Below are 10,050 nucleotides of genomic sequence, written 5' to 3'. Positions count from 1 at the left end.
ACAGTCACCACAGCCGACGATGCGGCCTGGCACCGCATCTCGCGTATTTCTTGATCAGAAGAGTAGGACGCGGGAACAACTACAGTTACCGCAGACAGCGATGCGGCTTGCACCGCACCCTGTCTACTCATCAAGTGGGACTGACACCACAGAGCAAGTAGCACCAATGGCAGCCGCCTGTCAGGACTACGTAAGCAACAGACTGACGTGGCGTCGCCTCCCCGGCCGACATGTCTGACACACCTGCAAAGGTGCAGCATGCCGTCAGTCTATCCATCCACCTCCTCCTTCACTCCTCGGCTATAAATACCAACCCCAAACCAGGTTTGAGGTATCTCTTCACAACTCTCTCACTACAACTACTATCATACTTTGCTTCCCAAGCAGACTACTGATTCTCACACCGGAGAGTGGTAACAAGGAGCACCCCCCACCCCATCCTCCTTGTTACGAGTCACGGTTTGTTTCCTTGTGCAGGAGATCAACCCACCAGTGACCAGCCAGCGATCCTCGAGAGGAAGGGATTAACCCTTCTTGACGAGACCAGTGAGTTAACCCTGCCCGGTTAACCATTGTTTCATCAGTGATCATGTGAAGGCATGGGATCAAAAGTTATGCCAAGTTGAGTTTGCTCATAATCATGTTGTTAATCGAAGCACCAGATATAGCCCATTTCAGATAGTTTATTCATCTCAGCCTCGGGGACCGCTTGATTTGATGTCTCTTCCTCTTTCTGGATCTGTTCCTAAGAAAGTTCAAGATTTTGTGGAGGGTTTACATGAAGTTCATAATGCTGTGTATGATCATTTGACCCGAGCTAATCTGAAGTATAAGCAAGCTGCTGATCAGAAGCGTAGGCATGTTGAGTTCGAGGAAGGTGATTTTGTTTGGGCTGTTTTGACTAAAGATCGTTTTACAGTTGGGGAATACAACAAGTTATCAGCGAAGAAGATTGGCCCAGTTGAAATCGTGGAGAAGATCAACCCGAATGCATATCGTCTGAAACTGCCTAGTCACATTCGTTGTTCTGATGTGTTTAACGTGAAGCATCTATTGCCTTATTATGGAGAGTCTTCTGATGATGAACCTGTTGGTAATTAGAGGACGAATTTTGTCTATCCAGGGGGGAATGATGCGGGCCCAAGTGTGGAGGAGCGGGCTATTTTGTATTTGGAGGCCCAAGATCGTGTAACAAAAGGGGCTTCACTAAAATGGCTCTAACTTGGGCTACGGGGGTCCGTTTTGGGCGTGCGACCAGGCGAAACGAACGTGAGAACGAGCTCCATCTTGCTGCAAACGCCTATGGCGGTTTGGGTCATCGTCCGGGCCAAAAAACGCTTATTTCCATGAGTTATTTTATGTTTTGTGTTTTTTAGTGGGTTTTTTGGACTTTTATTTTGTTCTAGTTTTTGGCCCAAGTGTGTTTTAGGCCCATTTTCAAATTTCAGTCTCTATTTATATGTTGTTAAAGCTAATGAAAAGTTTAGACTTGAATTTTGACACAATCAGTTTTTTCACTTCAAATTCCGTGCCTTTTGGGTGGTATCTTGGGGGTTGGGGAAGAACACACGGGTATTCTTTGAATCAACGTGTTTGATCTTCGTTTCCATATCACGCTCTACATCAGTTTCGAAGAACAATCACAAGATTAAGGAATCCAACTAATTCACCTAAGATATGAAACTGAATAAGGATCCAAGCTAAGATGTTTTCCAACTAATTGTCACTTAATCAGATAGTCAATCTTGCGTTATTGTTATTAATAGTTCAACAACCAAATAATTTTCATATAAAATAGTTAAGTCAAGAAGATTAATTTTAAACACTCTTCAAAATGGTGTACGAATAAAAAAAATTATCAGTTACATATTAGATATGTCCAACTACTAGTAAAACATGAATAAATATTCTCACTAACTAAACCTTACACCTAAGGTTAATCATGAAAATATTTAGTCCATAATAATCTATACCTATATCTATATTACTATATTAAGGAAACTGGGTTCGATACAAGGGTAATTTTCATCAAATTTTAAAAGGGCATACAGAGTCAAAGAACAAATCTCTATTTTTTTACACTTTTCTTCCAATAATTCCCCTCCTCTCCCTTCACAATGAAACCAACATCTCTTTATTTCTCCTTTATCCCTTGAAACCTTACCATTGAGGCGCCTTAGTTCAAATGAGAATCGATTTTAAGTTATAAGAATAAAGTTGTGATAATCCGAGAGGTTCTTCTACAAATACAAATTCTTTGGTTCAATCTTCAATGCCATAATAATACACATTATTTCCCATAATAAAAATTGTAACAGGTGTCACGGCCTCCGACCTAGTTGCCCGGTCCGGAAGCCGCGGGACAGAAACCTGTGACATTGGTGATTGATTTGGCAGCGGAAATTTGTAACAGGATCGTTTAAACTGAAAATACCCATTTATTTTATTTCAAGTTTCGGGACAAACCCCGTAATTTACAATAAAGGAATTTCACTGGGAAATCCCCTGGTTACAAAATCATGTTTATTTATTTACTGAGCCACTTCATTCAAGCTGGAGTGCGACGCGGCACTTTTCCTTGTTCACAGTAAATCACCTGAAACATGTTTTAAAAAGATTTGATCAGCGGGAAATACTGGCGAGTCATTCAATTTGTACAAAACGACACATTGTTATAATTCACAGTATTAAGAGCGATTACAATGTTTATATATAAACCAACTACCCCAAATCGGTATTTGTCACTCGACTAAATCTGTGACTATGGTCATATCACCCATTGGCTAACCCATTGTCCAATGGTGAAGGTTATCAAGTAGTGTATACAAAACCCCACATACCGGCAGTAATTGAAGATTACAAAGACTTAATCCCTGTAATTATAACTTTAAAAACATTTAGGGTTTTACCAAAACAACTTTGATAAAAACAGAATGACTCACATTGCAAGTTTAACTGGACAGAGTCCGCCTACTGATTAAGCCTGGTAACCTAGTTAAATAACGCAAACGAAACTAGGTTAGTAACTTAATACAACATTTACGATAACTCATGAGATCGAAACCCTCACGATGAATGACAAAGTATAGCCCACGATTCGGGCAACACTTAAACATCCATCGGATCGGTTTTAATCGATCGGACATTGTATCGTAGCAGTGATCGAGTTATTACCCTGTTAATGTAGCAGCGTCTCGACAATACAAAGTTGATTTTTGAGCAGAAGTATAGCGTTTTTAGTGAAAATTTTCGAGCACAGGTGAACTGCCCATGCACGACCTATTTATAGCTGAAAATTGAGTTCCTCGCGGCCCACGTAAACCTGAAGGGATATCCTTCGCGGTCCCGAGGGCCACCCTAGCTACGGCTAGGGCTGCCGTGTCACACCCTAGGTATGCCACGTATGCGACACGTGGCCATGATCGTTATCCGGAGATCTTCAGAGCTGTCGCGCCCCGTGAAGACTCACCTTAATTCTTTCAGGGCCCGCAACCGACTAATAAAACTTGATTTTCTTGATTTTTCATAAAATTTTGGGTTTTAGGGGTTCGGGTTTTCACTTACGGAGCGTTTTAGGACATTTTTGCGTTGGTCCTTACAACAGGTGTCCTCCGTCAATGGGAATAAAACAAATCTTTGGTTCAATGCTACAAAAATGAAAGCCCTTCCACATATACAAGATTCTTACCAAAACCCTGCCATGTGTCATCTCATGTACTCCAACCCTGAAGACTTAGTAACACATGTTTAAAGCTTTGGAAACAACCGTACCAGTTATCTTATCGGAACTCCCGATTATCTGCATATTTTATTTATTCTCTGCACGTCATTTAGGATTCTTGTAACCACTAGACCCGCAGACTTCGTTTTCATCTGCTTACAAATTACTCCTTTTTTACTTCACTTCACTGGTACCATTACAAGATGCATCCCAAACTTGGGTCTGTCATCTAATAAAAGATTTTAGTCAAGAGAGGAAATAATCAAAATGGTTTAAAGTTGCCCCGAGGGTATTAAAAATTCATATGACCTCCTAATTTATTTGAAAATTTGAGATTAATAGTTGCTTCAAGTAAGATTTGTTTCAAGTTTCAAATTTTGTTCTGTACACTAAAGTAGTTACATTATTCATGATTATTAAGTATTGAATAGTTGAACCCACAACAGAGAACTCTTAGCTTGTGAGAAGGAGCGACTGATTCAGTTACCTTGTTGAAGACCCCGCTTTTCGACCTCTTGTTGAGAAATTTGCTACAGTAAGTACATTTTAATAATGTCAGTTTTACAAAATTCATAGAATTATAAGCACATTACAAAAACAGGATCATAACGCTTTCTTCGAAGCTTTTGTTGAGTCCTACATGTAGCTTGGCGAGTTGAGGTAAGCTTTCGCAATTAAAAAAAACTATATTATTACAGTGGAATTACTTAAAAACAAACATTTTAAACTATTTTGACTTGTTATATAGCAGATTAGTTGATTCTGGTAATTAAGGGGTGCCAGGACACACGGTACATCCTTGTGTTTGTGTTCATGTTCATCTTCGTGTTCTTGTTTTCGCTGAATGGACAATAAAGTTAAAGTACAACTTGGTTTGGTTTGGGGTACTTATAGGACCAAATTGCACAAATCAACATTTATGTTATACCTAAACTACACTTCATACCTTTCACTATAAAATTGGAGAAACCCAACCTTTATGTTCTTGTTTTGCTACAGAGTATAACCTTTAACGCAAATGACATTTATTTTCTTGGTTAAGTGCCCTCACATGCAATGCATGTGAGGGTATTAATCAGTTAATTTATCTATTATATATAATAAATGAGAAGATTTGCGCTGATGTGGTAGCTTCTTAGAGCTTCTCACAATTGGTTTTGGTGGGAAACTTCTCGTGTAAAGATATGGGACGCGGAGCATGATTTGAGCAACCCGACCCGTTATATTCGGATGGTATAAATTCCTCTAAAAAAACACGCTTTCTTTTTCTAAACCCTAGATTTTAATCTTCTTCCTTCTGATGTACTCCTCCTCTTCTCCTTTAATCCAATCCAGATGATTCAAGCTTCAATAATCAAGTAAGAAATCTTCTTTTGCTAATTGTTAATCCTTTTGTTCATCTGTTCGACGTTATATCTTTCTTTCCGTCTTTCTTTTTTCTCTCCAAACCCTAGGTCGTCTCCAGAATTCTAGCCGTCACTCTCATCAGGAATTCTCATCTCTCTGTCGGTTAAACTTTTGAATCAGGTTCATAGATTTGCGGCCTATTTCACAAATTTCAGAATTTTTTGTTTCCAGTTTATAGGTTATTCGATCAGTTCTATTGAATCGGTTACTGAAATTGTTTAATTAGTTTGTTTTTAAAGGATGGAATCTACATACAGAACAATGATTCACGCATATGTTTGGAAGACATAAGAACTTCAAGGTCCGTTTTGTTTTAACATATGACGTACTTTACCTTTTGATGAATTTCATATACTGTCATAGCTCCACACTGCTTGAATCCAGTTATGTTTCTACCCTATAATTTTACCTAATTTTGATGAAAAAGCATATTAAAAGGTTGAACTCCCGGTTTCATTTCTTTCGTCTCATAATGCAAATTCGAACCACTTTAACGATGCTCACATCAAGGATGTGTGCACAAAAGTCAGTTTCAGTGGCTGTGTGTGTTAATGCGGCATGCATTATTTACAAAAAAAAAAAAAAAAAAAAAAAAAAAAAAAAAAAAAATCCTCAAATTGTAAAACCCGTGCTCCTTTTTGTGTGTGCTTATTTGGTTAATGGATGTTTTCTTGTGAAGGCCCTTGTGAAATCAAGTATTCTACTATCCTTAATTTTACAAGCATACCTGTCTAGAAAATTTAATCATTCTTTTAGTTTTTAAGCTCTCACCCTTCATCAAAGGGGCTAGATTGGTTTCACTTTTGTGTGCCTATTGGATGTTCCTTTCTTTTAAGATCTACTTATACCATCAGTAAAAACAACCATTTGTCTACATGGTGTTTATGTGCTTATTTAGCGTACTAAACAAGTGTTCCAAGTAAACTGTAAAAAGGGAGTGCTGATTCGGGAGATGACAAAGTCAAGGGGTACATTTTCATAATTATGAGTATTTCATATGGTTGTTACTTTTTTGGTTTCTAAACACCAAAAATTTAGATTTCAAATGATCTAATGAATTGTTTTTTTTTTCTTTTTGTTTTCTTGACTCAGGAAATTATTACTCTGTCCCAAAAGGGAACAAATGTGGGAGCAAATCAAGTAAAGGTATACATTTGTCAATATATTTAGGTGTACATTATGTTGCTTCCCTTTCTGATAATTGGAAAGTTTATACAACATTCAAGTTGCGGCTTAAAAGTCAGGGTATTGAAAGTGATATAGAGAAAGGTAACTCAGTATCTCTTCACCACATGAAAGTTATGAGTCCATTTAACATATTTTACAAAGATTAATACACAAATAAGCGTAGATAATAGTTTTAACTATATTATTTCTTAACTGAAGTGTGGGTTGTGATTCTAAAATAAAAAGTAATTGTAAAAAGAAGCCATGTCAATTGGAATAAAAGTGTATTCTTAAGTATAAACCTCCTTTTTAGTTATTGGTATTCTACATGTTTTTGTATAATGTCTCTTTTGATTGTTGATTCTTGCAGAAAGGAAGCATTGGTTCTGCAACTCTGCTATTGACTGGGGTTATTGCTGTTTTGTGCTATTGAGTGAACTCAATGACTCAGAAAATGGCTTTATTTTGAATGATAATATTACCGTTGAAGTGGAGAAAACAAATTAAGTTCAACATCCTGACATTAATTTAGTGAAAATAGTAGTCTTTATCAGGTATTATACTTTATTTAAGGCTTTTCGACAACCAATTATTTTAAGGTATGAAATGGTTAACTTTTTTGAACAATAGGCTTTCATTCCTACTGTTCCAAAATAATTGCAAATTTTTTCTAAGCTTGTAGTATGATTAAAAAAAGTGTTTGCGGGTTAACCATTTACCATCCTAAACATGTCACTCTTGCTACCTCTAACTGAAATCATTGCTATTGATGTTTTGTGATCACTTATAATTTATAAATAGGTCATTTAACTCAAAAACCTAAACAAGAAAAAATAGTTGTTGTAATTTTCGTCGGTTGATGAAGTACACATCCTCACTTCAGTTGATCATTGATAGTTACTGGTTATAGAATACATGTCCTCCTTCTCTTAAAAGCTACATTTTTTGACTCATCATGAACTTATGTATAATACTAGAATATTAATCATCTCAAACACAGTTTCTAAAATATGAAAAAATATTATTTTGGTAGAGATAAATTCTGATTTGATTTGACTTGGAAACCAGACCAATGGCTTAGTTTTTCCTAGCACAGGTCACGATGCCAAACCTCTCAACCATCATGTTCTACTACCAGATATAAGTCATAAACTTGGAAGCATCGTTTCTGGGCACAACACGTGTTATTGGATAGATAGGCCTCATGGTTGGAACTTTCATTTGCAATCGATTTTTAAAGAAAATGAAATTCCGAAGAATTCTCATGTAAGTTTTTGTTGAAAATCACACTCGAACACCAAAGCTTAATAAGCTGGTAATCTTTCTTATTCATCTTAGTATTTAAATTATATGTATGCAAGTTTGCACATGTTGTTCTGTCTTTGCTAACTCTTCTAGATATAGTTGTTTCGTAGGTATACCAGATAAGTCAATCATGTTGTTTAGGTTTGCTATCTCAGAATCAATTCAAGTAAGTGTTTCTTTGATTTTCTCTACACCTATGTTGTTTCTTTAAATGATTTTGTTGTTCAAATAGATAATTACACCTTTACACACATACATTTTGGTGTTTTATTATAGTATAACAATGATGGTGGTTTGCTCATGCTAATCCTCACATTTGGGTGGGTTGGATCGGGTCGAAATAGGTTGAGGTTAAAGTAGGCTATGGTTCAAACGACATCGGGTCAAAGTGTCAAACTGGGTTTGGGTAAAAACGGTTTGTCTAAAAAAAGTAACTATTTGGTTCAAGTCAAAACCATCAGTTAAAAAAAGCAGTAATTTTGTTCGTGTCAAACTGGGTTTGGGACAAAACAGGTCGTTTAAAAGGTCTCAACATGGTTCAAGTCAGAACGGTCCATTTCAAGAAGTATAAATTTGGTTTGTCTCATACTAGGTTATAAATGTTAATTTGATTCGGGTGAAACTGGTTTCGGGTCAAAACGAGTCGTTTCAAAGAAGTATCAATTTGGTTTGTGTCAAAGTGAGTTCGGGTCAAAACAGGTCATTCTTAAAAAAAGTGTAAATCTGGTTCTAATCGAAACATGTTCTTATTAAAATGGACTTCAATTGCGATAATCATTTTTAGTAAAAAGTATCAAATACATTATGTAATATGATCTATGCGAAACAAGAAAAAAAATCATGTCTGACCTTTTAAAGTCAAAATCTTAACTTCTTTTACTAATTTTCTCATTGACTTGCAGTTTCATTCCTTTCCTTATCTTATCAAGCCATCTATGTCTAGCTGGAATAGAAGAGACTTTATTCACTCTCTTCATGTCAATAAACAACCTTGGGGCCACAATCAGTGGGTTTCTTGGTGTGGGTTTGGCTTCGTTTTGAACATCTCTTCGGGTTCTTTTGATAACCTTGGTTTCGGGATAGCTATTTAGTCATCTGCACATTTTTGCCAGTTGGATTCCTATTTTTGATACTAGAGGAAACTATAGGGATATCAGCTTAATTGAAGGAAACATTGTTCTTGTATTTTGTTAGATATTTAACGGTTTGGGTTGGTTTACCAGTCGTGAAGTGGACGATCAACCCAGGTATAGTTTGGATAGATACATACATCCATGAAGTGTTGATTCTTGGGTTTTGAATAGTTGAGGTTGAGATACAATAGTAAAGTGGACGATTAGTTGAAGCATGAGTAGTAGAGAATCATTATTCATACACCCATGAAGTGTTGATTAAGTTTGAATTCTGACCCCTCACGCGACCTTCTTTTCCAGGTTCTTGTCTCTACTTAGGCTTTGATACCAACTCAAGTCCTAGAATCCGTAATTAGAAAACTAATGGCATTAATTTGTAAATTTATGAAAAATTTATAACTTTTCTTATAGCAAAGACATTAATATGTCATACTTTTAGTATGCTTTTAATTATGTATTAATCATAATTAGTTTTTAACATAAGTAACTTTCTCGAGCCCGGTAAGCAATCCCGGATGATAACCTAGTTTAATATACATTAAAAGAAAGAAAGAAATATTATCATTCTCTCTCATATCTTTCTCTTTCTAAATCCTGCAACAACCACCTTCATTTTCAAAAATCATTATCCACCACCGCTGAACCGTTATCATATCCGCACCAAAATTTCACAGCAATGGGTTTTTTAACGGTGAAAGAAGCAAGTCGTTTTGATTTAGTTTAAGTTGCTAAATACAAATACTTATTTCAGGAACCAATAGGTAGATAATCAGTTTTAATAAGAAATCACACACACCCCTTAAAAGTCACTCGTTTAACATTCAAAAGTCAAATATGATCAAGATTTGTTCTTTTAACTTTTTTCATAAAGATCTTAGGCTTGAAAACACACTTTCATAGTTAATTTCTATAACATAATAACAAGATTTAATAATTAAATTGCTATTTATTCTACACATTCCTCACTTCTGCATTATCAACCAAAGTCTACAGTTAGAACACTAGCTTACATTATCCACCACCGTTGAACCCTTATCACCTCTTCAAGCTGCCCTTGCTGGTACGGAAGATACGATGGAACATGAATATTCCCAGTATTCGTTCTATACGCCGGAATAGTCCTTTCCGGTTTACCGATTGTTTCACCTTTATTCACTTATTCACCTTTCCGGTAGAATAGCTATCATCACTATAACTCCGTTTGAGTAGATCTCGTCCCTTTCACCGTTTCCCATGAATTGGTTGGAATGGGATTCCGATGGTGATGATGATGGTTTACGTGGTTATGGGTATGGATGATGGGACCAAGGTTTGCAC

General features: G+C 36.4%; 1 long non-coding RNA gene across 1 annotated transcript; it reads left to right on the top strand.

Annotated features, from left to right (window-relative positions):
* Positions 1-6,190: 6,190 nt before the first annotated feature.
* LOC110889937 lies at positions 6,191-8,923 on the top strand. Its single transcript, XR_004872295.1, has 4 exons — positions 6,191-6,274; positions 6,666-6,849; positions 7,392-7,766; positions 8,503-8,923. It is a non-coding gene; the product is annotated as an uncharacterized LOC110889937 (long non-coding RNA).
* Positions 8,924-10,050: the final 1,127 nt, after the last annotated feature.

Source organism: Helianthus annuus, chromosome 11 (genome assembly GCF_002127325.2).
Source record: "Helianthus annuus cultivar XRQ/B chromosome 11, HanXRQr2.0-SUNRISE, whole genome shotgun sequence".
NCBI classification, from domain to species: Eukaryota; Viridiplantae; Streptophyta; class Magnoliopsida; order Asterales; family Asteraceae; genus Helianthus; species Helianthus annuus.
This window is presented reverse-complemented; position numbering and strand designations above follow the sequence as displayed.